This window comes from Cyanistes caeruleus, chromosome 9 (assembly GCF_971803275.1).
Source record: "Cyanistes caeruleus chromosome 9, bCyaCae1.hap1.1, whole genome shotgun sequence".
NCBI lineage: Eukaryota > Metazoa > Chordata > Aves > Passeriformes > Paridae > Cyanistes > Cyanistes caeruleus.
The window spans coordinates 31398011-31410484 of NC_141709.1; the positions used below are offsets into that span (position 1 = coordinate 31398011).

The 12474-nt window shown below is 42.9% G+C and overlaps 1 protein-coding gene across 10 annotated transcripts in view; it reads left to right on the plus strand.

Annotated features, from left to right (window-relative positions):
* Nucleotides 1-12474, plus strand: part of FGGY (FGGY carbohydrate kinase domain containing) — a 279434-nt gene that overhangs the window by 76935 nt on the left and 190025 nt on the right. The gene's annotated exons all lie outside the window — the stretch shown is intronic.

Below are 12474 nucleotides of genomic sequence, written 5' to 3' on the forward strand. Positions count from 1 at the left end.
TATAAACAGCTTTTTAAGCAGAAGAGTGGTGCTAGTCCGGGATGTTTTATTAGCTGAAACTTCTCCTTGTCTTTTCCACTTGTATCACAACATATTTTCCCAGTAGATTTGAGGGCTTGGGAGCAGTTTTGCTGTGTTTGCAGGGCCTTTCAAAGGACAGAACCACCTCTTCACCTTCTCCACCCACCTCCTCCCCCGTCTTCCCTCCTTTCAAAGGGAGAACACCAGGAAGTTTGGAGATTCAGATGTGGTTCCTAAACCTCTGTCAATGAGGAAGGTCTCCTATGCTGCTGGAAATGGTGTGCAGCCACTGGTTCCTGTATTTCAGCTCTCCTTCCTCTCAGGAAACCCAGAGTCCAAGGGAAGGAAAACCCCAAATGACCCTTGTGCAGGTCATTGCAAAAAGTGGTGGTTGCTTAAGAAGGGTGTTACCTTGTGTGTGTGGCTTCATTTCTCCTGCTATTCCTCTTCTGCACGTTTTACAAATAGTGGCAGCTGTTACGTACTGGCATTAAGGGATGGACACTGAGAAATGAAGTGTCTCTTTCTTTGACCCCTTGTTTTCAGTCCTAACTCAGCACAGTTTTCCTTCCCTGGTAATAAGGCTGGGCTAGAAGAGGGATTGTACCTCCTCTTGTTACTGTGGATGATTAAACGCTGCAAAAAGCTTTTCTCCAATGTTGAATCAAATGCCGAAATTAATTTACTTCCTCTCTGTTCATAAATACTGTGTGTCAGCCCTCTGCAAGCCACAGCTTGCTAACCTACTCCCAGAGATTCCTGCAGAGAGGAAGTGGCAAAATTGCATGTAAGATTATTTACAGAAAACTAATGTGAAAAATGAACATTGGCCAGATACCTGTCTGTGTCTTTACTCAGGGAACACATATTAGCCTCTGACTTTCATGGTCAATCACAACTAAACATAAAATGTGAGTTTCACAGCCTGTGTAGGAGATTGGAATTGAGTATAAAGATATATATGCTGTTGTTTTTAAGCCCATAATAAACCTTACTGAATACTCATGAATAATAGATGCATTTAAAGGAAATTACGATCTGCTCCTGTTTAATCTTTGAAAGAAAAAACCCCAACAAATTAGCTTATAAATTCTCTAATGGTTTATTCTTTAGGGCAGAACAATGGAGGCTTGGTATGAAACTCAGTGGAATCATTAAAAAGACCCTCATTTTATGCCCCAAATTTGTAACTCACACAGAAGTCTGTTATGGCAGCTGCCACCTTTACTAACACACCAGGGTTCAGCCCAGGTTCCTCCAGGGCTACAGCAGTAATGGCTCTGAAGTCTGGCTGAAACAGCCTGATATTCCCTGTGGATCAGGCACAGAGCTGGACCTGTAACATGCACTCACCTGTGCCTTACGTCAGTAAGTCTACTATGTGCTGTTCTACTTGTGGCTCTTGTAAATTAAACTGAGAATTAAGCGGCTTTTTCGGCCTGTGCCGCTGCTGAAACGTGATCCAAAGCTCAGGTAGGTTCCAGCTGTGATCTTGCTCCTTGCTTATGAACATACATTTATGTTCTCGGGATGTTAGAGCTCCTTCTACACGGGCAAAAATTGTAAAAACAAAATGAACAACGTTCTCTGTGTACAGTGGAGTTATTTAAAGTGCCTGAGGGTTTGAACATAAGCAGACACTGTGTTCGCATACAATATAAGCAGGACTTCTGGGTTTTGGCATTTAAAATAACAATTAAAAATACAGCAGGCATGTTTCAGCAACTTTATGGGTTGCCATAAACATTCAGAAAAGGATTCCAACAAAAGTAAAGATTCACTATGAGGATTGTTTTCCTTTTTTGTGTTCTACCTCAGATTTCAGTGTGATCTGTTATAACACACCACAAAACTAAAGGGCAAAAAGTGTCTCCTGCATTGGAAACTGTTGTACATCAAAAAATGCTTCTTTGGGAGAGTCAAAGTTTACAGATTGTTTGGCTCTGTTCAGGTAATTGTTTTCATTTCCTGCTCAGGAGTTTTCTAAAAAACCTTGAAGAGAAAAAGCCCTAGAGAAGTCTGGGAGGTTAAAAGCACTTTTCTTCCCCAGCAAGGAAACAAACACAATAGACTCAAAATCGATCCCTGGCACAATTCTGGGTACCATGCCACTACCTGAGTTTTCTTAGAAATATTTACCACAGGAATGACATTCCTGCATAGTCAGGCAGCTCTTCCCACTGTAGGCTCCTGACAGCTTGCCAAGGACTGGGAATTCCCTTTAAGGAACACAGTGTTTACAAAAATATAAGGCACCTCTTGTTGTGTTTTAAGCATTAAGGTGAGAAGAACCTGAATCTCAAGTTAAGCATTTAATTACAAGGCCTTTCTTCCTTAATAATTTTTTGCTTGCCACCTGTAAACCTTTGGCAAAAAGAATTCCCCAGCTTCTTTGGCTTGTGAACCTGAATGTCTCATTAATCAACACCTAAATCTCCAAAAAGCTTTGAGATGTTGTTGTGACATTAAGTGGCATTTCCCCTAGGATGGTCAGCTCTTTCCAAGCCTGAAAATGGGAGATAAAGCACATTTTGTTGTTAGATAGTTCTGAAATCCATCTTTTCTCTTTGGGACAGTTTAGCAATGTTTCATTCTGTGCTTCTATTGGAACCTCACAGCCATATCCTGACCACCTAAAGATTCTCAGCCAAAATAAATCCCCTGCAGCTTCCCTGGGTTTTTCTCAGTCCCTTCCTCACCACGGGAGCTGTGTGGCTCATCTTTACTGGATGCCAGCGTTGGGATTGTTTTTCAGGACTAAGTGAGAAGTAGGTTCCTGCCCTGAGTTAAGCAACACTCATGTTAGTGTCTCAGTCAAGGCAGGAAGAAGAAAGGAAACTGCTTTATTCCCCTGAGTGAGTCCCTCCAGGGACTGAGAATGGGACATCTGTCAGAAAAGGGGGAGATAGAAGGTATCTTAGGGCTACATTTGTTTCCTGTGGCTGTGTTTTTGGTTTGTTTTATCCCTTTCTTCTCCCCCTTAGCACAATTCAGGACTGTATATGAACTCTTTTCTGCCCTTTACCTTTATTTATTTCCTTTACTGAAGCAATAATTTTGCAATCTGAGGGATTCAGAGCCAATCCCATCCTTTCTTTCTTTCTTTCTTTCTTTCTACCTTGCTGTCTCTTTTTCCTGACCCTGCTACAGTTGCAGTGCCACGCTGTGACACGAAACTCAGAGGTCCTTTTTTTTATTCGATTTTTGCTTTGCATTCTTTCCCTTTCCCTTGCATTCCTGCTCAGTGTCGCTCTAGCAGCTCTTTTCCCTCATGTGGAGCATCAGGCACATCCCCCAGACCTCCTGCTGAAATCTTTCCCTCCCTGAAACATGACCTTGGGCTGGATCTCATTCCTCATGCAGGTGCTCAGCACAGAACAAACTTCAAGTCTAGTTAAGAGCTATTTCAGGGGCTGAAACGGGCATGAGATAAGGTTCAGTTTTAACACTCACCCTTTATCCAGGGCAAATTGGATGTTAATTGTAATGACTCTGCTGAGGTGGACAGTCTTTCTAGCTTTGAGTTTGTGCAATAGCAACTGTGTGACTTCTTTATCTGTACAATCAGCCTGAAACTCTCTCAATTAAATCACATTTGTAATTGCTGCTACCATGAAAATCCTAAGGGGAAAAGCAGCTACAAGAGGGCTCCAAAATCCTACCACCAGCTCCTGTACCTTGCTGAACACTGCCAGTAGCTTCTCTGGTGATGGAGACCTGGAGCTCACCTGAACATGGAACAGAGTTGAATAATTCCTCTCAGTTGTTGTACATCACATGTTTGTTTCTTGCCTTTCCTTTGCTTGTCCTTTGCCCAAGCCAGTCACAACCAACAGAACTTCAGCTGTTTGGCCAAAAGTGTCACAAGCCACTGTACCTTAGTCTTGGGAAATTTATCTTGCTTTTCCAAAAATTCCTCACACTCCTTGACACTTACTCCTGTGGGTATTTGTAGACTGTTATGTCTGCCTTTACTTGTTGTTTAACCATTTAGCTCTGTTCTCATAAATCATCACCCCCCAGCTCTTTAGCTGGGCTCCCAGCCTGTGCTCCTAAGTGTGAAAACTCCAGGCTGAGCCCACCCTTCCCATGTCTACTCCCCACAGGATTCTATTGGTGGTACAAAGTCATTGCTCAAGCCATGATTTCATTCCTGGCTTGTTGCATGATCCCTTGCTGACCAAATGATCTCTGGTTCTCTGCAGCAATTCTCTGGTTTTATTTCCCAGGTCCTCCCACATTCTCCTAAGCCTTGTTCCACCTCTTCCCCTGACTTAAAACCTCCATTCCAAGCTCCTTGCCCCTTCTCCCCAAGAGCACAACTTCTGGGAGTAGCAGAGGCAGGGAGTATCCCTGTAGTTGTTCTGATTTCACTTCCTTCATTCCTCAGTCATTCCTGAAGGACTTCCCTGCAGCCAGAATCTCTTTCTAGGGGCAGCTGGAAGCTGAGCATCCACAGCACATCTCCCAGGTGGGTGTCTTGTGGCACAGCTCCCTGGAGCAGGGTAAGGCTGGATTCAAACCTCCTCTTCCCAAATGTGTGGGAGGAGCTGGTGGGCAGGGAGCTGGGCCATGTGCTTACCACAGAATGGGAAATTCTGACAACTTTGCCCCCTCCTGTGGGCACCTGTCTGCATTCTTGGAGTCTGGACTTAACACATAGGAATTTCAGGAGCTTTGTGGTGAGGACAGGATATGCTGTTGATTAAGGCATCTTGGAAGCTATCTGGATCTTAAATTAATTACTACAAAATATTACTAGGAAGAAAAGAATCCTCCAAAAGGTGCATTTATCCAGTTTATGAGGACACTTACAATGACTACAGCAAGGATTGAAAATAATTAAGAGTTGTGTAAGGCACAGGAATTACTTCAGAGTGCAAATGAGGCTTTGACTTTTAGGGAGAAGAAAGGAACTTCTGTGGGCAGCCTATTGCAAACTTCCTTTTACTTTTTTGTTTCATTTTTGTGCGTGGTTTCAACCACAGATAGAAGAAGGGCCAGGGAGATCCTTAATCTGGTACAGGGTATCATCCAATCTGTTTAGCATGTTGTACCACCACATGCAAAGAACAGTCTTGTTCCCTTTTCAGCTGATAAAAATTTGGAAGTTACAAAATCATCACTAAAGCAAGGGACAGGATGTGATGGAAGACATTTATTTTCCTAAAAGCTCAAAAACTCTAGACAAGCCTCCAGTCTATGCTGTGCTTCCTTCTTAGCTGCACATTCATTTTATCTCCTCCACTCTCATCTGGCTTGTTCCTGTGTTAATTTGGGCTGATCCCTGCAGTGAGGGCTTTTCCAGGGCTCTTCCATCTCCAGGTTGGAAGGATCATCCATTTGCCTTGTGGCAGAGGAAGAATTCAATTCTGAATTTGGGATGATGTGTTGAAAAGCTGCTTTTGATTCACCTCTGAGCTCCAGAACCACCCTTTAAAACTCTGAACAGGAGCAAGAGGGTACAATATAACCATAAGTTAAGTTAACTTGCACCTGGGAAGTTTAGTCTTGTTTAATGGCTTTGTTCAATTATTCTGCTTGTTCATTTATCTTTACATAAACATAGAAATCATGCAATCTTTCTCCTCTAAAATAGATTCTTATAAGAAATTCAAGTCTCTGCATATTTTTTTTGTTTCTATGACTGTACACATGCACTTTTAAATTTTGTTGAATAACTCTCTTAGCCGCCCTCTGTTTAAATCTCTTCAGACATAAGGCAAGTACAGAGGAAGAACTCCAAGTGTAAAAAAGAAAAATCTTGTTCCTCCCTCAGATCTCCAAAATCATGGCTAAGTGTTGCACGTTTATTTCAGCTGTTGTAGAAAAAGCCACTGGTGTTCAGCAAATTATATTAGATTTTCAAAACCTTCGCAATGGCTTTTGAAATTTGATTTTCTGGGTCCCAGATAAGAAAGAAGAACTGCAATAATCCACTTGGAAGTGATGGTCTTTCAGTTCTGCCTGATTATGAGTTTAGTAAAATTTTAAATATTTATTCATCAGGAAAGGTTAGTCCCTGCCATGCCATCTCATGTTCTGCTACAGGGTTTTATTCTCTTTTTCTGGGCCCTTTTCCATGAAGTCTGACTTCTCTTATTGGCTTCTCATTGCTGCATTCTATATTGATTGTGCTGGAATGATGACCTCTACAGAAGGTCCTGGAAATCTGTGCTTTGAGTCTGCCCTGGTATGGGCTACACACTCATCAGACTAAGCCAAAAACAAAGCTGAAATCCCTTCTGAAAGTGAGGTTGAATGTTTAAAATGAACCAGAGGAGATCTCTCTCAGAAATGTCCACATCATCATCATTACCCTCTTCAAAAAGCATGAAGATTGAATCAGGTTGTCTGACAGAAACAGGTTCTGCACTGGTATTGCACAAACAAATGTGGGAACGCTGCTGTTTCAGAATCGATGGGGATCTGCAGAAATGGGCTTTAATTCCTGTGACCTCCTCATGAGCTCTGCGGGTCTTCCAGGAAGAAATGTGGGACCAAGCTAAGAACCTTTGTGTTGGCTATGTGAAACAGTTCCAGCTTTCTCTGCTGGAGAAACATGGAATCCTTGGCTTGGGGCAGATCCCATGAAATGGCCTCATGCCCACTGACTCAGAGCACTGTGTGTAAACTGGGTAAGCAAAAGCTAATTGCCTCCTGTAAAGCATCTCTCCTCTTGAATCCTATGGGCCATTTCATCCCGTGACTAATTGCATGTCTTCTCATTTACATTTGATCCAGCCTCCACAGAAGACAGTAGGAGTTAATTTTCTGATTTTCCTGGGATAGGAACTGAACTCTGTCCTCAGTGAGTTTCTCTGAGCAGATGGAAGTTGCTGAACAGCACAGTCAGAGCAGGAGCTCTGCAGGAGCTGTGGGCTGATGGCAATTCTCCGGTGCTGCTCAGGAGAAGGCCCTTGGCAGGTCCATCCTCTCTAAGAAGCAGAAGCACACATTTCTGTGGCTTGCTCTGCAAGCATCTTCCCCTCAGAGATTGTGCATTTAGAGCACCAAGAGTGCAGGGAAGTGTAAGAGGGTTTCTCTCTACTTCCCAGGCCATTTCTAAGCAGTAAAAAAAGGAGCAATTAAGAATTCAGCTGACTTAACAATTAAATAAAATAGATTTAAAAAGCCATAACTTTTTTTTTGAGCAGAGATGCACTTAGAAAACCTCTTTTTTTTTCTAAACACAAGCTTACACTGTGAATTGTGGGCACAAAATTATTACTACTTCATACCTGCTGCTGAGAAAGGAACCATGTACCTCTGGATGTCAAACGGGGCTTTAATCTGCTTCACAGCTTGTTTTGTTTTGTTTTTCTCTGTTTCATTTCCCTTTGAGGTGTTAAACTCTGACCCTGAAAGGTGAGGAAGTAAAGGAAATGGAAGAGTGAAATTTGGGGAGTCTGAGGCAAAAAAGCCAAGGGAACCAGGGGGCAGCCTGTCTGGTTGAGAGATTGAAATGTAAGTGGACTCCTCAAATTAATTACTTTGGAACCCACTCACTTATGGATGTGGACTCCCTTAAGCATAAGTCTTGCATTATGTCACCGAGATGGCATTTGGGGCTGATTTATGTTGGCACAGGAGTGGCCATAAAGTGCACATGTGTGCCCAGAGTAGCCCCTTTCCAAACAGAGCATGTTTATAGAAACAGGAAACGTGGCTGGAGCAGGAGCACCCCGAGCCGCTGCTGTGTCAACAGCATCACAAATACAGGTATCCAGGATCTGCACCCTGCATTTTCCATGGATTTCCACTCTAGCCCGTAACCTGGAACACAGTTACAAGGATTAGTGGTTGATGGATGGAGGAAAAAAGACTTATTAGGTGAAATTTGCTCCACTAAAGATATATATCTGACCAAGAGCCACAATCCACATTTTAATCCTTTTCTTTCTTACTCTGTCTAATCCATGGCTGATATTTCACAGTGATAATCACTCTCTTCTTTTTACCTCCTTGGAGAATGAGAACACATTATATCAATTATATCTGATCCTGTAGTCCCATAATTTATCTTTAATAAGGTATGTGATTTCTGTCTGAATAAATCTGAAGCCTTCAGGTCTCATTCAAGGAAGTGTAAACCCTTCACAGTTCTTTATAGTACATTAGAAACAGTTAAATATATACAAGTACTTTGAGAAGACAGAAAGGCAGATGAAAATGAAGATCAAAAATTGCAGAATAGTTTTGGTGACTGAGAAAACTGTACTCTCTGATTCCTCAGATGCATTTATTTGCATGTTCAGTCTTCAGCCTGTTTCTGAGTTGTGAGGTGCTATAAATATATACAAATATATGATCCATGATCTATTTGGATCTGCTGTGCCTTTAGTGAACTGAGAGAGGTTTCATGCTCCCAGATCTCAGTGTTTTGTACAAAGCAGCCTCCTCTAAGTTTCTAAGGAGAACCAATGCTGCAGGAGGAATCCTTTTTCCTATGTGGTATATCACCTTCTCTTTCTCTTCCTCAATCTAAAGAATCTTTGTGTTGGTAATGAAACAATTCAGGAGATTTTTTTAGGGCACATCTGATATTAGGAGTTGGAACAAAGATCTTCCTGCTGTCTCAGAGAGGAAATGCATGTGAATCCTAAAGCCCAAAATGCTGTTTGTCGATGAAGACTAACTTGAAATAGGAATTTGTAATGAGTCTTTTCCATGGATATATTCTACTCTTACACCTTTAGAGCTGACAGGAGGTGTAAGCACTTCTCCCAAGAGCAATCTGTAGCACAGAGAGTGACAGCATTAACCAGGTAACTCAGAGAGTCTGGACTATTCTCAGATTTTACTGAAAAGCAGCAGTAATTGTGTTGCAGCTCTTGCTCAGGGAATGTAGGTGATCTGGGTCTAACTGAGTAGGCCATGGTGTAGGACTGGTGTATTACTCACTGAAGACTTACATTCCCTGTGGAGATGACACAGGAAAGTATTTCTATCAGGGAAATGCAATTCCTTCATCAAGTGTCTTAGGACTTGTTTATTTACTGATTGCAAGTCAGATAAATTTGTCAAAACATTTGTAACCTGCAGAATGAAAAGCAGAACCAAACAACCTGCCCTTGGTGTTTTTTGGTGTGAAATATTTCATATCTGACTGCTGAGAGTAGCACTCAGTGAATATCCTGTCATGGTCACTGCTGTTGAGGAGCAGACAGGAGCTCTGATGCTCTGTTGGGTTTGGACTGGGATGTACTTTCCTGTTTTTGCTTGCAGGTAAAAATTTGCTTGCAGGTAAAGGCTTTATTTGAGTTCTCCTTTTCTGTTTCATTTCAGGGCATGCTGGTGTGTTTGGGACAAGATTAGAACAGAATAAGAACAAGAACACTTATCAGAAGGATTGGGAAACAGATACTGTAGTGCTGAGTGGGTGTCATGGGGGAGGGTTTTGAACTTCCCTGGATTAGTGCCCAGCACAGGGGTAGATGTAGGAAAAATCATGTCGGCAGAGAATTGCGTGTTGAGTCTCTGTGGGTGTGAACTGAGGACGCCCCACAGCAGCCTGGAATCCCATCTCTGCTGTCTGGAATTGCAGGAATAGGCAGCACAGGAGCTCTGCTGGCTAAAAGGGCCGTGTTCCCTGTCAGATCAGTGTCCATGCAGGCCTCGGATGCAAAGAGGTCTGTTTGTTAGAGATCAAAACATTTCTTTCCCAAAGGTAAGAAACACAAGATTTTCCAAGTTCTACAGCACACTTCAACTGTTTGGGAGAACTGTTTTCCTTGAAGCTCATTGAAGCCATCACTTGTCTCTGTTAGTGCTCACTGTTCCCATCTCACAGAGATCACTGCCTCTGAAGGACTTATAGCAATGCACTTTACTGGGATGAGGAAGAACTGCTGGCTCTAGCAGCCAGTTTGTCACATTGGTAAGGATTCTGAAAATTAGGAAGTCTCTGAAGGTGCATGTTAGAAGGCTGCTGGGAACCAAATTTCTTATTTTTGTGCATTAACTTTCCTGTGAAATACAAACTGTGGTGCAGAGTCCATGTGCATTTGTGGAGTGGGACTGTGGTTTTAACACCAATCTGGCCCCTAAAAAATTCTCAGACTTTATAATCTTTAGACAATTGTTTGTGCCCCCTGTGTGTACTTGAAATAAATGTACATGATACACACAGAGCCATCAGAACAGGATATGAAACAGGAACCTCTGGAGTGAGCGTGAGCCGGACGCAGATGTAAAAGCCTTCAGGAGCACACGCTGCTCGCTGACGTTTGTCAGAAAGGGGATGGCCCAGAATCCCAGCCCAAGCAGATGTGTTGCAATAGGCACAGGAAAAGATCAGTCTCAGTGTCCCCTGATGGCTTCTTCTGGAGAATTGAGGCTATGCCAGCTTTTGTGTGTGATCCAGCCTGGATCTGGAATGAAGTGTTTCTTCCCAGACATGATGTGTTCATGTTTTGGTGTCTGTGAAGCGAAGACTTGATGTGAACCTGGACGGGGGAGCAGCAGCTTCTTATAAATTGTAACTTCTCTCTATTTGCATAAGAATTAGCCAGAGGAAGAAAAATATTTATGCTCTTTTTATATGTGAAGTGTAGAAACTGCAGGGATTCGCACTGAGATTTCCCAGCTGTGCTGTCACGGGAGTTAGCAGCCCACACTGCAAGTTCACCCCAGAGCACCTTCCACGGTGATCAGCTCCAGCCTCTGGTCCTGTGTAACCTCTTCCCTTTCCCTCTGCCCTCCCCCAGATCCTGGCATCTTCCTTATCTCTGATACCCCTCATCTGACCCCTCCATTCCTGGTCTCACAGTGTCTCCTCCAGAAGCTGGACAAATGGACAGGTCTGTCAGGACATGCAGGAAGGGACCCTGGGGTTATCTCAGTGTGCAGGTTATCGAAGGGTTGCTCTCAAGAAATGTGTCTGGGAGCAGTCCAAGTCATCCCAAGCTGGAGACAAGTGGAGGCTGGGCTGGTGAGTTCCTCGGGACCAGCTGTCTTGTGGATATGGGGGAAAGATGAGAGCTCTGAAAATAGTGGTGGAGGCGTCCTGAAGGCAGAAAGAGGTGCCTGAGATTGAGAAATGTGGAAGGAAAGTTATTTTTTTGGTGTGCATTTGGGGACTTTGAATTAGCTTCCTCTGCAAGGAAGGGCTTCCTGGAATTCTTTGACTGGTTTTATACCCAGAAGGGAATTCTTTGGCACTGGATTCAATGCACACATGGGATTTCACTTTGCAGTGAGGCCGCTCTGTGACAAACCACCTCCAAAATGTAATCAGCAAAGTTTTCCTCAGGTGCAAACTCTGACTGCTTCCACGTTGGACTCTTGCTTGCTCATTCCTCAGCTGGTTTGTCAAAACTTCACAACATTTAGGCTGCTTTTCCTTGCAGTGCTGAGTCATTCTCTGAATGGAGTGAGAATTAAAGGGTTTGTTACCGTAAATTTTGCTAGCCTCTGTCTGAAATCCAAGTGAGAAAAACTGCAATGTCAGTTCCCTCAAAAATGAGTTTTTAAAAGAACCTTTGTCCTTAATACTTTTATATGTAACACTTGCACATATTTTGTTTTCTCTGTCACTTGTAGTCTCCTTAATTACACCACAGGAATTTGAACCGTGGCAAGATCAGACACAAAAAAAGCACAACCAAAGAAAAAAAGAAGTTTTATTGGTTTTAAGTAGATTTTTCAGTCTAAGAGGTGACTTCCCTGAAAAGGCAACCTGACATCCCTCTGTTTGCAAAGGTTCTTTTGCAGTCCAGAGAAGCTATGGCTGAACCACCCCTGGAAGTGTCCAAGGCCAGGTTGGACAGGGCTTGGAGCGAGCTGGGATAGTGGAAGGTGTCCCTGCCCATGGCAGGGAGTGGAACTGGATGAGCTTTAAGTTCCCTTCCAACCCAAACCATTCTGGGATTCTATGATTCATGTCCAGGACACACCAATGCATGCAGGAACTGGTGGGGCACGTATGTGCTGCAGCCTCTTTGCTGGTACAATCAAAGCCATAATTTTAAGGATTATCCTCATGCACACAGAGGAAAATTCAGTTTTCAAAATTCTTTACTGGTGATGAAATGTAAGCCAGAACACTGTTGGGTTTTCTGATGTCAGTGTGAGCTGATGGAGTTGGCAATGAGAAAAACTATCCTTCAATTATGGGCTGAACATGTTTAAAAGAAGTCACTGAGACATAGATGGTATGGAGCCCCATATTACTGTTATTATACTCAGTAAAGAAAGAGTCCATAAGCTCTTCTCTCTCCTCCCTCCTCTGTTAAAAAATTAGTGTCTTTGTCACATGTAAGAGCTGTACAAGTAACAGGAACAAAACATGTAGGTGTTCTGAACAGAGTCATTAAACAACATTTGTTAAGCACACCGAGTTCTGGACTAATTCATTCTGTAGCTCTTCTGTTTCATGTGCTCAGGTGATAAAGAATTATGCAGAACTTCCATCAGTGGCAATTTTATTTCTTGCCTTGAATCAAATGGTGA